Genomic DNA, 11,265 nt, shown 5'->3' on the forward strand with positions numbered 1-11,265 from the left:
AACCCTGGGCCTAATCTATTCAGCTGGGGCAACCTTGATAGCACAAACACGTAACCCTACACATTTGCACCCCTGTTACTCTTAAGATTATGTCCTTTTTCCATGTGGCTCCCTAGTTTTTATTATGCTCATTTAAGATGGCTGCATAATATTCTATCAAGGGAATGTCTTCAATAAGCCATGAGCTTGTAATGGGGCATTTAGATTGCTTCTAATTTTTACTCTTTCAGCTAATGCTGCATTAAGCCATCTTTGTGTATTACAGAATCATTTTATTAGGTTGGCATTTATCTAGCTAATGGCAATGGCCCAAGATTAGATAGAGAATCAGAATTCCTTTTTTCAAGAAGAATGTCATGAGGATATATTAAGATTTAAATATATCTTTAAATGCCAGGAACGTCTTTGTCGTGTTTTCCATGAATGAGAAGCAAGGCAATGGTGATGTGAAATTAGATGTAAGTGAAAGGCTGTGTATTTATAAGTAATATGTGACTTGTTTGTTCCTAAGTGTAGAAGTAAACCAGTACATTCTCTTAATAAGTGATTTACCTGCTCAAACTGAGGAATTTTGTGCCCTTATACTTTTGAAGCTTTGATTAAAATAATAACAAAATAAACAGTGAGATCACTTCTTAAGGATGTGTTTAAGAAATGCCCTAAATCAAGGATAATTAAATAGAATTTCTTAGAAAAAACAAGTCTCCCTAAGCCAGAATGAGCCTGTGGGGATGTGCTCTTAGCAGTGGAAGCAGGTTGCACACTTGCTGAAAGGATTTGGTTTTTCGTTGGCCATTAGGAAATGACTTAAAATGAAACTGACAAACAAACATCGCAGACTTGGTCCCCAGTATTCTTTTAAGCCTGAGCTCTGTGTTGGCTTTGGGATGATGGGAAAGGCTTCCTCTTTCCTGCTGACCTGTTGTTATTGTTGTCGTTTCATTCTCTGGGTTGATTATGTAGAGCCATGCTCTAGGGTTTTGCATTTCAGCTTTATCTAGCAAATATTTACTGAGTTTTTACAGTGTAGGAAATAAAAATTTGGGAAGAAAAACCTAATACATCCTTGTTTCTGAGGATCTCATGAACTGGGAGTGGTCAGCCCCATCCTATTAGAAAAGGAAGGAATTCCATATCATTGGGCAACTGGGGAATCGAGGAAGGTATTATGGAGCGGTTGCTTCTGTCAACACCTTTTAAAGGACTGGCTGAGATAGGGCTGGAGATTCTTAGCAAAGATAAAAGGACTGAGTAGAGGAAATGAAGATAGGAGGACATGAGGGTAAGTTTGGGGTTTGGCTGAAGCAATGGGTACGTGTAATTGTGGTCATAGGTAGCACTTTATGCCAGGCATAGTGCTAAGAGCTTTATGTATATTAACTCCTTTAATCCCTACAGTGCTCCAAAGAGGTACTATCATGTTTCCATTTTTACCGATGAAGAAATAGATATAAAGCAATTGATTAATAGCCCGAGATCATACTGCTATAGAGCTAAGATTAGATCCAGTTGGTCTGGCCTCAGAATCTCTGTTTCTAACCACGAAGCTGTTCTGCCTCTGATATAGAGGAAGAACACACACAGAACCAGGAGGTAGGCAGACACTGTGTTTTAGAGGCTTGTAGTACCAACATTTAGGAGTGCAGAGGTGGAAGAGGGCCCAGAGATGGAGATGAGAGGGGTTGCAGAGATGGGAATGGAGGAGTTTGTTGAGAGCCTCGAGGAAGAAGGAGTTTCAAGGAGGGGGGTCGTCAAGGCCCACAGCTGCAGAGATTTCTGGGAGTTGAGACTGAGAGCAAGCCCAAGCCAAGGAGAAAGCCAGGAGGGCCTTTGGTGAGAGGACAGCCAGGCTGCAGCCATGAGAAGCTGCTGCCTGGGCTCTCCTAACTATGTGGCGCTGTTCATTCTGGGAGGATTCTATATTTTGAAGATGGCAAAGCAGAGATAGGCATTAGGTATTCATTGTCCGTGTTCTTTGATCAGTATAAAGAGGCGAGCATGACAGAGAGGGGCAGGTGAGAGCTGGCATTGCTAATTTGGCAAACCCGGTGGCTTTTCTGCAGCCTAATGATTTTTGAAAGATGTTTGCTATGCTGAGGCACGAGTGTGACTCCCTCATCTGAACGCTGTGGCAATTGCTATTTTTCTTGGAAAATTGGGCCCATGTGGGCTCTGTGTGTGGTTTATTTGAGTTCCATTTTTATAGCGTTATTACCTTGTTTCCCATGATGCAAGAGACTTCTCTTTTCTCAAGCTTTGTTGTGAAAATTGTTTCTTAAAAGGCACAAAGTGATCTCTCATCATTTGGGTGGTGCTCTCTCCACAGCAGCACTTCTCTACAGACTTGGCACACACTTTTCATCGCCCCTGACACCAGTTGTCATGTTTTTCTAATCGCTGGCAATTTAGTGAGAACTTTTAGGCAGCTCTTGAATTTCACTACCTAGGTGTTTGCCACAATTTCTTTCAAAGGAGTTTGTGCATGTAAATACCTGCAGCTTCTTCCTCTCTGAAATGTGGCCTCTTACCAATGATCTTGCTAGGGCCTCATACCCAGTCTTGTCCTCTGGCCTTGAACTGATAGCAGTAGTATTTATGGAACCTGAGCTGTTACCAGGCCCTGTGCTAAGAGACTTATGTTCATAATCTTAATTATTCCCAGTCCCTATAAAGAAAGTCTATATTACTTCTCCCATTTTACAGATGACGAAAATGAGCCTTAATGAGGTAGAGTGACTTGCCCCATTTCATACAGCTGGTAAATGGCAGAGCCGGGCCTCAACTCAGGCCTTTCTGACCTTGAAGCCCATGTACTCCATTCATTCAATTTACTCATTCATTCAACAATGAACAGTTGTTTACAATATGCCAGGCACTGTTCTAGATCCAGGGGATATAGCAGAAGGAAAAAAATAAAAAGCAAAAATTTCTGCCTTCAGCCTACATTCATATTTGGGGAGATAGAGAAAGAGTAATAAATAAAATATACATTGTGCTATATGGTAATAAGGACTATGGAGAAAAATAAAGCAAGGAAGTCAGCTAAGAAGTGTTGGGAGGATTTTAAATAGAATATTAAAGAAGGCCTCACTGAGAAAGTTAAGTAGCAAACAAACCCCCAAATCTCAGTGTATCAACCCAAGATAACTTTATTTCTTGCACAGAAAAATTTCAGTGCGGCTGCTCCTGCTTAGCAGTCATACGTCCTTGTGATTATTGAGGGACCCACATGCCCTCTTTAAGGCCTTCAGATTTCTTTCCATTCAGCTGGAGGAGAAGGTTTTGCGGGAAAGTTTTTATGGGCCCGCCTGACTGTCACACATTTACTCCTAACTGCAAGGGAGGCAGGGAAATGTAGTTTACCATATACCTACAAGATAAAGGGAATGGATTTTGGTGAACTCATAGCATAGCGTATGCCAGAGGGAATGAGGTGAAGAAGTGAATTGTGTGTTTAAATGGGGGAGAGTATTAGGCTATGGGAACGTCAGGGTAAAGGTGGCCAAGGTGGCTGGGGCAGAGTGAGGAGAAGGTGAGGGCAGAGAAGTAATGGTGGCTAGGACTTGGTTGCATTGTCAGGACTTGGTTGCATTGTGAATGATGAAGAGAGCCAGTGATATTTCAGGATTTTGAAAGAGGAATGACATGATCTCAGTTACATCTTGAACGGATCACTCTTGCCGCTGTGTTGAGAATAGACTGAGGGAGGAAGGAGGACTCAGGGAGAGAAGTCATTGTCTATTGGACTTATCCAGGTTAGTGATGAGAACAGCCAGGTCCCGAGTGGTGGGCATGGTAGAAATGGTAAGAAATGGTTAGATTCGAGATCCATAATAAGAGTGGAACAGGTCTTGCTATGGGATTTATGGTGGGCTGTGAGAGAAAGAGAGGAATCAGGATTATTCTGAGGTTTTGGCTTTGCTTAATGACTATTTGCCTCGCTTTCTACCCTCAGAAATAAGAGGAGGAAAGTATTTGAAAAAAAGATACCTAGATGCCCGCTGGGCCCTGACCCATCTCCCATAGCGGTTCTTCTCCACAGCGCTTTCTTCAGCACAGACAGCAATTCTCATTCATAACTGCGCATTCAGACAGAGAGAGGGCATTCCTAGCTCCTAGCACAGAGCACAGACGAGGCAATAGTAGCAGTGGTCTCACATCAGTCTCTGGGGTCTCCAGGCCAAGCCTTGGGATCCCCTTAGACTGATGTGGAAGAGGCCTCATGTCCCCTCTGGGTGGCCGAGAGATGCCTATGGAGGCCACTTCCAATCCCTGCTATCTATCATGTGAGAACTTAAGTGTGTTTGGAAGTGGGAGCAGAAACAGTTTCCCTGGTTCCTCCTTGGAAATCATGACCTGCCAAGGCAGAAACTAGAGATGGAACTTTTTAATAGACAGTCATCTCAGTGGGAGCATAGAGGGAAAGAAAGTCTATGTTAAACAAAGCAGGGCAAAAGCTGTGGCAATATATATTGCATGCCTACAAGGCGCTGGGAATGGCCAGGTATTTCAGTTTCACTAGAGAGCGAAACAAATATACTGTTTCTGCCTCAAGACAGAGACAGACTCATTTGGCTAGAACACAGAATGATTTGTTGGAAAGGGTTATATTTACACCTAAGTATTTATTTATTTTTTTATAGATAGTGAATGGTATTGTATTTGTAATTTTGGTGTCCACAAAGTCTTTGCTAGTATATAAAAATACAATCGCTTTTTAAATTTTTATCTTGTATTCTGCATCCTCGCTAAACTCACTAATTAGTCCTAAGCATGGTTTTTTTTTTTTTTTTTTTGTACATTCTACAGGATTTCCTACCAACACAGTCTGAGATTATTTTATTTTTTTTCTTTTCAATCTGTATCTTTTTATTTCCTTTCATCGCCTCTTGTGCTGGCTAGGACTTTTAGTACTATTCTGAGTGAGAGCGGTGAGAGTGGACATAACTGCCTGTTCCCATTCTTGGGGAGAAACATTCATTCAGTCTTTCACCATTAAGTGTATTGTGAGCTTTAGGGCTTTTTCCAAATGTCATTTGCACTTTGCTGGTATGGGCATGGGTGGGGCATAAAGTTTTCTGTGGTGTTTGGCTGAAATAGAGTAGTTATTATCCGAAAAGTTTTCTGTCTTGCTGGAGGGAGCAAGCTTTTGTTGAGGCTTTTTTGTCTGTGCCTATTGGCATTTCCAGGTTGCCAGCTTCTTCACTTTTAAGTCTGGGACATATGAGGCAAAAAGAAAATGCAAGGAACTCACCACAGTGTCCTTCCTAGGGTCCTGAGGTTCCTAATTGGTCTGCCTTCTTCACTCTACCTTTCAGAATCTTCTTATGTTTGTTTTACAAATAATGCCCAGGAATTTTAGTTGTACAGCAGGTGGAATAGGGAAAAGTAAGTCTACTCCATCTTCCTAGATCTGGAAGTGTTTGGGAAAATTAGAGAATATAGGTTGGGGCTAGTCTTTAAAAGGCCTAATACCAGGGGTTTGGCTTCGTAAGCAGTTGGAGGGCTGTTGGAGGTTCCTCTACAGCTGTGTGGAGGAATGGTTGAGGGTGGGGTGGGGGGGGTGGGCAGAGAGACCAGGAAGCTGTCTCCTGGATCCAGGTAGGAGATAATGAGGTTCTAGACTGTGACAGTACACATGGGGCAGAAGGAACAAGAGGAAAGTCACATGGGCAATGAGGAAGTGCAAGGAGATGAGGCCGAATCTGCGGATTCTAGCCTGGGCACCTGGCTATGAGATTGGGAAGGAGGGGAGGAGTGTAAGTGCAGCAGAGGGGATATATTCTAGGCGTTTTAGGCCTAGAAAGTTTGGACTAACTCTGCTTCCCTTCAAGGAAGCCTGGCTGCTGTGTACAAATCCAAGAGCATGCATTCTAGGCAGAGGAAACAATGTGGGGAAAGGCACAGGTACTGGAAAAGCATAGTGGGCCTGTTGAGACTCCAGCTACCTGAGGCATAAGTAGGGAATTATTGGTTCCATAACTGAGAAGGATGCTATAGGGGTTGACAAAAGGAAGAGGTTCCACCGTGGGAGCTGATATTGCCAGTGGTCTGTCTGGCTCCTTGCCTTCCGTGCTTTGTGTGTTGGTACAAGTTTTCTCCGCTGCAGACAGGCCACCCTCCCTGTAGGGGCACCATTGCTGTCAGCCCCAGTTTAACAAATCCGGTGAAGGGAGAATTCCTTTCTCTGCATCTGTATATCAACTCTGGAGAAAGGCTTCAATTGGCTCGGCTTGGGCAATGTGCTTATCCTTTTGGACCAGTCACTGCTGCTAGGGATTGGAGTACTGTCACCTGGGCTGAATCATTTGCCCACCCCCACTGGGGCAAGCAAGGGCTTTTTAAGAAGAAGGCAGAAGAAAAAACATCTAGAGAAGATTAAAAAAAAAAAAATATATATATATATATATATATTTACTATGGCTTACTATAATGTGATTTGAAGAATTTAAAGTATGGCAATGTAAGAACTCTTTGGAGAGTTTTAAGCAGGGGACTTGATAAAATTTAGGCTTACTTAAAATTATTGCAGGTACTGTCTGAGGTTGTGGTTGGAAATAAGCAAATGACTAGAGGTAGGGAGACTGATTAAGAGGCTGCTGTAGCTCCAAGGAGAACTGATGAGACCTTAGTTATTTCATTTGGATTTTACCTCCAGCCACAGCATTAGTGAGGTGGAGGAGAGGGATAGAGTCCAGAGACAATTAGGCGAACAGGGCTTGGTGACCAGCTAGATGGAACAGCGAGAAGAGGGGCTTAAGGCAGAATCACCACCACCAGGAGGTAAAGACTGTTCTCTGAAAGGCTAGCTTTATCTTTAGAAACCAGTTATTAAGTGTTAGCAGACTCGACATATCTTATTGCTTTCTGAGAAATGTATTGTTGGCTTCTTGTGGTGCACTGACTGGAAAAGGAAGCTGATTGATTGCATTTTTCTCCCTTTAAAAAGTTTCCTTTCTTTAAGAAATCAGATAATAGAAGATGCAGTCAGGACTGCCAGTCAAGAAATAAGTGGATGGAGAAGGACACTGGCCTGAAGACCCTACCTTTCCAACCAGTCTGTTCCTAGGCTACTTTAAAAACATTCATCCTTTTGGCATTGTCCTTGCTAGAAAGACTTTTAAGGATGTTAAGTAAAAGAATGATATAATCTGACTTTTGTTGTTAAGAGCACCTCCCTTATTGAGAATGGACTGTGGGTGGAGGTAGGAGTGACATCAAGGATAGAAGCAAGGATACCAGTTAGGCGGCTATTAGAGTAAAATCTAGGATGGTAATGGTGGAGGGGGTGAGAAATGATCATAAGCTGAATACATTTTGAAGGTAAAAGCCAGTTTGAGTGAGGATTGGATGTGGAGTAAGAGAGAAAGAGAGGAGATGAGAGTAACCACAGACCTTTTGGCCTGGGCAACTGGAGGACTGTTGGCTTAAATTGAGATGGGTAAGATTCTGGGAGGAACAGGTGTGTGGGGAAGGTCTAGGGTCTGTGTGAGGCATGTTAAGTTTGAGACATTGAACGTGTACACAGACCTCGTGTCCACTTGACATCTTACTTGAAGCAGGCAATAGGATGTACTAGCCAGGAGTTCAGAGGAGAGGTCCAGGCTCGGAGAGGAATCTGGGCATATCAGCATAAAAGTGATATTTGAATCCCTGAGGCTAGGCGAGATCACCAAGGGGGTGATTGAAGGTATACAGAGAATAGATGAGAAAAAGGACCGAGCCTTGGAACACCGACATTGAGGCAGGGAGATGAAGAAGAACCAGCGAAGAGAAAGAACAGTCACTGAAGTGGGTGGAAAATCAAGAGTGCTATCCTGGAAGGCAGGTGAAGAGAGTAGTCAAACAAAAGGGAATAATTAACTGGTAGCAAAAGCTGTAAGATGAGGACTAAGACTTGCCCATTGGAGCTAGCGATATGGAGGATAGGTCAATGCGTACTTTTGTACCCAAGCTTAACCTTTTAAATAAGTCATAGTTCCCGCCTAGAGAGAGAATACAATTGTGCAAAATGAGGTTCATTTAAGATTGATTGAAATAAATCTAAGGTGTGAAGATATTACAAATGGGAGTCCAGCAGAAGAGACAAGACTTCTGGCTTTTATGGGGAGGGTCGAGATCAGAGTCATTGAGGTCTTCATTTGTTCATTCATTTATTCCACACATATTTTGGGGTGGCAGGGACTGGGAGGAAAGGAGAAAGGAGAGTTATTGCTTAAAAGGTGTAACGTTTCCGTTTTGCGAATGAAAAGAGTTCTGGGGATGAATGGTGATGGTTGCACAACAGTAGGAATGTATTTAATAACACTGAGCTATACACTTAAAAATAGCTAAGCTTGTAAATTTTCTTATGTGTATTTTATCACACAAAAGAAGAAAAATCAGAGAGAAAAAACTTATTGCCCGCCACACTTCCTCCCTAAGAACTGAGAACTTGATCTGGAATATTATGTTTGAAATGGATGGCTTTTCAGTAGAAGGAGATAAAGTGGAGAGAAGCAGAGGAAGACATTCAGCTACGGGGAATGCTGGGAGGGAAGGATATATATATATATATATTTACTATGGGCTGATATATATATATATATATATATTTACTATTATATATATATTCACTATCAGCCCTTTTTGTCTGGATTGTAGGATCCACTGGGGGTGACCATGCAAGCTGAGCTTGCAGAGTCAGACGAGGCCAGTTGATACAGGCCTGGCAGCCTGGCTCTCGAGTTGGGTTTGCCATCTTAGAAGAATCTAAGGAGCCTGTAGAGGTTTCTGCCCAGGGGAGTGCATTTGGAAGATTAATCTCATTAATCCTTCCTGTTAAACCATTGCCTAGTAAAAGCAGTAGGATTGAGGTAGGCATTTGTATGGTGAAAATTGTAGGCTAGCAGAATTTTAGATACCCAGGCATGTGTTAATGAACAGAGTAGATTTTTCTTCCACCCATTTTACAAATATTTGTTGAGAACTATCTAAATGCCCGTAGTGTGCCGGCAGTGGGCGTAAGGGAAGGAGTGAATTTACCAGATCTTTTCTCTTGATAAGCCTACAATGTAGGGATCCCCATTCCTAAATAAGAAATGATGCTACATTGTGCCAACTGTTGCCATAAACGTCTCATCAGAGTTCCATGGGAGCTGAGAGGAGGGTGTGCTTGGCCTGCCTGGGACACTGGCAAGGCTTCCAGGGAAAAACCATTCGATGGATTTGAAGGAAGAACATCATTTTCTAGGTAGAGAAGCAGAGATAGGCATCTTGGGAAGATGATAAATCAAAATTTATTGAGAGTTTTAAGTTTAAAGAAAATGTATATTTTCTTTTAAAACTAAACTCAATTTCATTGGCTTTTAGGTGGTGTTGACTAGTGTGCATGCTTTTGGATCCAAGCTTAACTTTTCAAATGTGGAATCCTAGGACTTCATTGGTAAGTTTGATGCCTTTTTACTAGATCATGCTTTGTTTTGAAAGAGAAGCCCAGGAAGGAGTGAGATAAGCTTTTTGGGCTTGAGAAGGTGGGCGTAAGATGTAAGGAAGGTGAGCTGAGCAGCAGACCCATAGGAGCCAAAAATTCATCCAAAGGAGTCAAGGGCAAGAACTTTGGCAGGATCCGCTGGCATCTGATCGTTCTAGACCAAGGTCAGCAAACTTTTCTGAAAAGGGTGAAATGGTGAATACTTTTGGCTTCATAGATAATGTGCTCTCGTCACAGCTACTCAATTCTACCACAATAGCGTGAAAACAGCCATAGATGATATGTAAACGATAGGTGTGGCTGTATTCCAGTAAAGCTTTATATATAGAACAGGTGGTGGGCTGGATTTGGTGTGTGGGCCATACTTTGTCCACTCCTTTTCTAGACCCTGAATGCTGGGCTAAGACACTTGGACTTTGTCCCATAGGCAGTGAGAAACTATTGAAATTATTGTGGGCAAAGAAGTGAAATGGCAGGACTGATGCGTTAGAAACATTTATCTGATAGCTGGATAAGAGGCATGGGCCCTATTCAAAGGCAGCAGCAGCAATCCAGGCATGAGGTCATGTGGTTAACAAGTGGTTAAAATGAGACCACAGGACCAACAGAAGAGATATTGCAAAGCGAGAACCATAGGCTTTGCAGACTTCTTAGACTTTAAAGACAGGAGCCAAAGAAGATGAAAATTTAAACTTGGTAGTTCACTATGGTACCATTGACAGAAATGTGGATATTGAGTGTGGAAAAGGGTGGTTGATGCATCTGATTTTAGATAAACTAAATTCAAGATGACAGTGGTTCATTCACAGGAAATGTCCCGTAGACAACTGGAAATGCAGGCCTAAAACCTGGAAGGGTATATCTGGAGATAAAGAACAGGAGCCATAGGATTAAATAAGTTCTTTCCATCACGAGTAGAGGCCTGAGCCTTGGAAAGTGTGCATAACTCTGGGATGGAAAGAAGGTGGAACAGAACCAGAGGCTAAGGGAGGAGAGAGTCCTCGGAAGGGAAGAGGACCAGGGAGAAGAAACCTGAAGGAAAGCTCCAAATTTGGGACAATGTGGTTGCAGAAATGTGATGCTGCCAGAGGGAAAGCGGAGAGGAAGCCAGGTTGCACAGGTCAGACATAAACAAGGAATAAAGAATCAGAGACATTAGTAAAGTAGACCACTCATAGAGAGTTCGGGTGGTAAAAGAAGGGAGATATGTAAGATCTAGTTTTTTGCGTGTCAAAATAACCTAATCGTTAGCTTTGAGGCAGGCAAAGCATGCTGTGACCAGTTCTCATTTCCTTCTCTGGAGGCAAACTGTGTTTGGGAGTTCGTGTGTACCTTGGGCTTGCGATTGTGTTCTTATATTCCCTTTGAGGTGTGGTGTTCATAACTCTGCCACAACTTGTACCACATAATCTAGCCCATGTTTGGACTCTTGCCATGAGACAAGATGTGATCTGTTGGGGAAATAGTTGCATTGCCTAAGCTGGAGGACCAAGAAATTAGCATAAAACTTTTTACTGCAGAGTCTGCCCAAGTATGGTAATTTGAAATAATTCCTCAAGTCATTCTACTAGATATCAATTTGTGCTCTGAATATTTCAAGAATACATTCTTTGGTTTAAATTCTAAGTGGTTTTTAGCTTAGTTTGCGTGAATATAGCAGTTAAAGATAGCATGATACAAGCAACAGGTGTAACTGTTTTAGAGTCACCATTTATTGAACACTCACTATATACCAGGCGCAGTGCTGAGTGCTCTATAGCTATTATTTTATTTCATCTGTTCAACAACCTGTG

At 42.4% G+C, this 11,265-nt stretch overlaps 1 protein-coding gene across 5 annotated transcripts in view; it reads left to right on the forward strand.

The window, feature by feature from the left end:
- Window positions 1–11,265, forward strand: part of ARNTL (aryl hydrocarbon receptor nuclear translocator like) — a 104,174-nt gene that overhangs the window by 19,944 nt on the left and 72,965 nt on the right. For 3 of the 5 annotated variants that reach the window (XM_011374165.2, XM_011374161.2, XM_011374166.2), the window contains exon 2: window positions 9,352–9,424. The exons of 1 other annotated variant lie outside the window; for it this stretch is intronic. The gene's annotated coding sequence lies outside the window, so the exon portion shown is untranslated. Of the gene's footprint in view, window positions 1–9,351; window positions 9,425–11,265 lie in introns of those variants that run through there. One more of the 5 variants, XM_023519909.1, reaches the window with a different exon arrangement.

The sequence above is a fragment of the Pteropus vampyrus genome, unplaced genomic scaffold, assembly GCF_000151845.1.
Source record: "Pteropus vampyrus isolate Shadow unplaced genomic scaffold, Pvam_2.0 Scaffold240, whole genome shotgun sequence".
Lineage (NCBI taxonomy): Eukaryota > Metazoa > Chordata > Mammalia > Chiroptera > Pteropodidae > Pteropus > Pteropus vampyrus.